Here is a 6,000-nt window from a genome sequence, read left to right as displayed (position 1 = left end):
GACAAGATATATTGTGTTTGACTGCAGACAGCTGCGACATTCGTGGACTTGGGGACTTGGACTATATTTTTTTTTGTGTGACCGCATTGTGCTGTGTGTGACTGTTGGTCCTGCGTTTTGCCCCTTGGTCCTGGAGTAACGCAGTTTCATTTGGCTGTATTCATGGGTTTTCATGTATGGTTGAATGACAATTAATCTTGGGCTTGAAGTATATGCAGTGTGTGTGCCTGTAATGCACTGCTAGAGGTGTTAGTGGAGGCAAATATAATAGAGGATTTCAGAAAGGCACATGAATCTGCAGAAAATGGAGGGATGGATGTTTGATACTAGAGGGCATGCATTTTAAGGTGAGGGGTAATTTCAAAGGAGATGTGAGGGCAAGTTTTTTTTTACACAGAGCGGTGGGTGTCTGGAATGCACTGCCTGGGGTGGTGATAGAGGCAGAAACATTTGGGACTCTTAAGGGCACATTTATATAGGCACATGAATGTGAGGAAAATGGAGGGTTATTGATATTGTGTAGGAAAACAGGGTTAGTTGAGTTATCCATTTGATTACTAATTTAATTGGTTTGGCAGATCATTGTGGACTGAAGGGCATGTTCTGTGCTGTACTCTTCTATGTTATGGTAGAGCAGCTGTTAGCCCACTGATCAGGATTCAATTCCTGCCACTGTCTGCAAGGAGTTTGTATGTTCTCCCCATGATTATGTGGGTTTCCTCTGGGTGCTCCGGTTTCCTCCCACATTTCAAAGCCGTACCAGTTGTAGGTTAATTCATTATTGTAAATTGTCCTGTGACTAAATTAGGATTAAATGGTGGGATTGCTGGGCGGCGTGGCTCGAAGGGCTGGAGTCAGTGCCCCCTGGTGTTCGCTCAGCTATTCTGTGCTGCATCTCAATAAAATAAAAATAAAATATTGACTTTGTGTAGGCAGGAGAGATTAACTTAATTTGATCCAAGAGAAAGAAAGCCCAGTCTGTCCAGTCACCCTCATAAACTTGGACATGATATCTGTGAATCTCCTCTGCACCCTTCCAAAGCAATCATGTCCTTTCTACTGTGGGATCAAAAGCTACAAAATTCCAGGTATCATCTCCCTGCTCTTATATTTAAAGCCCCAGCTAATGAAGGCCCAGGGCATCTCATAAATTTTTCCTCCCCAGATGCTGCCTGACCTGCTGAATTCCTCCAGCAGGTTGTTTACTTGGTCCAGATTCCAGTATCTGCCATCTAGAGTCTTGTGCCTTCTTCATCATATATACCTGTACTACCACCTACAGGAAACCGTGGACTCGTACACCCAGGTTTCCCTATTCCTCAGTATTCCCTACTGTTCATTGTGTATATCCTGTGCATACAAGTCCAATATTCCCTGGAGACTTTATTAAAACAGCTGTAGATGAGTGTATCCCCATGAAATCATTCTGGGTCTTCCCCAATCAGAAGCCCAAGATTAACTGTGAAATCTGGAATTCGCTGAGGGCCAAATCAGCGGCATTCAAATCTGGAGATCAAGAATGCTACAAGAGGTGCAGGTATGATCTCCGGAAAACCATCTCATGGATGAAGTGGAGATTCCGGACTGGACTGGAATCAACGAGGGATGCTTGACAGCTGTGGCAGGGTTTGAATGCCATAACCTCCTACAAAGTTAAATCTAGTGACGTAGGGGACGGCAGAGCTTTGTTTCCAGATGAGCTGAATGCCTTCTGTGCTCGCTTTGACCACCAGAACATGGAGGAACAATCGCACACCTCCATGTCTCCCGATGACCTTTTGGTCTTAGTGTCTGAAGATGACATGTGGGCTGCCTTTAGAGAGTGAATCCAAGGAAAGCATCCAGTCTGAATAGAGTACCTCGCCGAGTACTGAGGACCTGCGCTGACCAACTGGCTGGTGTGTTCACAGATATCTTCAACATGTTGCTTCAGCAGACTGAGGTACCCACCTGCTTCAACCAGACTTCAATTACACCAGTGCCTAAGAAGAACATGATGACCTGACTCAATGACTGTCGTCCAGTAACACTTAGATCCACTGTGATGAAGCACTTTGAGAGGTTGGTGATGAAACATATCAACTCCTGCCTGAGAGTGACTTAGATCAATTGCCTACCAGCAGAACAGGTCCATAATAGATGCCATCTAATTAGCTCTTCACTCGACCCTGGCACATCTGGACAGCGAAGGTACATGTATCAGGATGCTCTTTATCGACTACAGCTCGGCATTCAATACCATCAAAACTAATAGTCATAGTCATAGTCATACTTTATTGATCCCGGGGGAAATTGGTTTTCGTTACAGTTGCACCATAAATAATAAATAGTAATAGAACCATAAATAGTTAAATAGTAATATGTAAATTATGCCAGTAAATTATGAAATAAGTCCAGGACCAGCCTATTGGCTCAGGGTGTCTGACCCTCCAAGGGAGGAGTTGTAAAGTTTGATGGCCACAGGCAGGAATGACTTCCTATGATGCTCTGTGTTGCATCTCGGTGGAATGAGTCTCTGGCTGAATGTACTCCTGTGCCCACCCAGTACATTATGTAGTGGATGGGAGACATTGACCAAGATGGCATGCAACTTAGACAGCATCCTCTTTTCAGACACCACCGTCAGAGAGTCCAGTTCCATCCCCACAACATCACTGGCCTTACGAATGAGTTTGTTGATTCTGTTGGTGTCTGCTACCCTCAGCCTGCTGCCCCAGCACACAACAGCAAACATGATAGCACTGGCCACCACAGACTCGTAGAACATCCTCAGCATCGTCCGGCAGATGTTAAAGGACCTCAGTCTCCTCAGGAAATAGAGATGGCTCTGACCCTTCTTGTAGACAGCCTCAGTGTTCTTAGACCAGTCCAGTTTATTGTCAATTCGTATCCCCAGGTATTTGTAATCCTCCACCATGTCCACACTGACCCCCTGGATGGAAACAGGGGTCACCAGTACCTTAGCTCTCCTCAGGTCTACCACCAGCTCCTTAGTCTTTTTCACATTAAGCTGCAGATAATTCTGCTCACACCATGTGACAAAGTTTCCTACCGTAGCCCTGTACTCAGCCTCATCTCCCTTGCTGATGCATCCAACTATGGCAGAGTCATCCGAAAACTTCTGAAGATGACAAGACTCTGTGCAGTAGTTGAAGTCCGATGTGTAAATGGTGAAGAGAAAGGGAGACAAGACAGTCCCCTGTGGAGCCCCAGTGCTGCTGATCACTCTGTCGGACACACAGTGTTGCAAGCACACGTACTGTGGTCTGCCAGTCAGGTAATCAAGAATCGATGATACCAGGGAAGCATCCACCTGCATCGCTGTCAGCTTCTCCCCCAGCAGAGCAGGGCGGATGGTGTTGAACGCACTGGAGAAGTCAAAAAACATGACCCTCACAGTGCTCGCTGGCTTGTCCAGGTGGTGTAGACACGGTTCAGCAGGAAGACGATAGCATCCTCAACTCCTAGTCAGGGGTGGTAGGCGAACTGGAGGGGATCTAAGTGTGGCCTGACCATAGGCCAGAGCAGCTCCAGAACAAGTCTCTCCAGGGTCTTCATGATGTGGGAGGTCAATGCCACCGGTCTGTAGTCATTGAGGCCGCTGGGGCGCGGCGTCTTCGGCACAGAGACGAGGCAGGACGTCTTCCACAGTACAGGAACCCTCCAGAGCCTCAGGCTTCAAGTCCTTGGCCTCAATACCTCAATTGGATCTTTACTTACATACTCATCAGTTTAGATTGGCAACAACATCTCCTCCACAATCTCAATCAGCACAGGTGAACCACAAGGCTGTCAGCTTAGCCATCTACTCTCCTTGCTTTACCCTTTGGACTGTGTGGCTAAGCACAGCTCCAAAGCCATATTTAAGTTTGCTTTGTTGAGGGCCGAATCAAAGGTGGTGATGAATCAGCCTGTAGGAGGGAGATTGCTGGTGCCACAACAATAACCTCTCACTCAATGTCAGCAAAGCCAAACAGCTGATTATTGATTTCAGGAAGAGGGAACTGGAGGTCTATGAGGCAGTGCTCATTGGGGAATCAGAGTCAGCAACTTTAAATTACTTGGTGTTCTCGTTTTGGAGGATCTGTCCTGGGCCCAGCAGGTTAGTGCAATTACCAAGAAAGCACAACCTTGCTTATACTTCCTTAGGAATCTGTGAGAATTCAGCATGACACCTAAAACTCTCACAAACTTCTATAGATGTGAGGTACAGAGTATACTAACTGGCTGCATCACAGCCTGGTATCGAAACACTAAAGCTCTTGATTGGAAAATTCTACAAAAAGTACGGATACAGCTCAGTCCATGATGAGTAATGCCCTCTCCACTACCGAGCATATCCACAGGGTACACTGTCACAGGAAAACAGCATTCATCAACTGGGACACCCATCACCCAGCCCATGCTCTCTTCTCGCTGCTGCCATCAGGCAGGAGGTACAGGAGCCTCAGGACCCACACCACCAGGTTCAGGAACAGTTATTACCCCATAACCATCAGGCAGGAGGTACAGGAGCCCCAAGACCCGCACCACCAGGTTCAAGAACAGTTATTACCCCATAACCATCAGGCAGGAGGTACAGGAGCCCCAAGACCCGCACCACCAGGTTCAAGAACAATTATTACTCCTCGACCATCAGGAAAGAGGTACAGGAGCCCCAGGACCCACACCACCAGGTTCAGGAACAGTTATCACCCCTCAATCATCAGGGTCTTGAACCAAAGGGGATAACTTCACTCACCACATCACTGAACTGTTCCCGCAACCAATGGACTCACTTTCAAGGACTTTTCATCTCATGTTCTCGATATTTATTGTTTATTTATTTATTTTTCTCATTTGTATTTACCCAGTTTGTTGTCTTTTGCACATTGGATTTTGTTGTCTGATTGGGTGTGGTCTTTCATTGATTCTATTATGGTTCTTGGAATTACTGAGTATGCCTGCAAGAAAATGAATCTCAGGGTTGTAGATGGTGACATTTATGTACTTGGATAATAAATTTACTTTGAACTTGTAGAGCCGATATGGGGGTAGAGCAATAGGAATTGGAGATGCTGATTTATAAAGGAAAAACTTTCTTTAATAGTTATTCATTGTCCAGTGGGACATCATTTATTTTTCCATCCTTAATTGTGCTGAACAATACAGTGGATTTCTGCCCCGGACCAGATAGATGTTTACATTCTGGTAGTTTTATTGTCATCAATTTTAAATTACACACGTGTTGCACTCAGGTCTTTCAGGGCTTTTGGAATGTGGCAAAATGAGTAAACTTGAGTACAGCAGGCAGACAGGCGTTAACCTGCACCCTGAAACTCCACACACAGCGATATGATAATGACTACTGATTAAACGCAACTCCGACCCTCTTCACCAGAATCAGATTTGTTATCACAGTCGTGAAATGTGTTGCTTTGCAGCAGCAACCAAGTGCAGTGACTACAGATTCCTGAAATTTATAAACAGTGCAAAGAAACGGAACAATGGACCACGAGGAATTCTGCAGATGCTGGAAATTCAAGCAACATACATCAAAGTTGCTGGTGAACGCAGCAGGCCAGGCAGCATCTCTAGGAAGAGGTGTAGTCGACGTTTCGGGCCGAGACCCTTCGTCAGGACTAACTGAAGGAAGAGTTAGTAAGAGATTTGAAAGTGGGAGGGGGAGGGGGAGATCCAAAATGATAGGAGAAGACAGGAGGGGGAGGGATGGAGCCAAGAGCTGGACAGGTGATTGGCAAAAGGGATATGAGAGGATCATGGGACAGGAGGCCTAGGGAGAAGGAAAAGGGGGAAGGGGGGAACCCAGAGGATGGACAAGGGGTATAGTCAGAGGGACAGAGGGAGAAAAAGGAGAGAGAGAAAAAGAATGTGTGTATATAAATAAGTAACAGATGGGGTATGAGGGGGAGGTGGGGCATTAGCGGAAGTTAGAGAAGTCAATGTTCATGCCATCAGGTTGGAGGCTACCCAGACGGAATATAAGGTGTTGTTCCTCCA

This window comes from Mobula hypostoma, chromosome 5, assembly GCF_963921235.1.
Source record: "Mobula hypostoma chromosome 5, sMobHyp1.1, whole genome shotgun sequence".
Lineage (NCBI taxonomy): Eukaryota > Metazoa > Chordata > Chondrichthyes > Myliobatiformes > Myliobatidae > Mobula > Mobula hypostoma.
Note: the sequence above shows the minus strand (reverse complement) of the source record.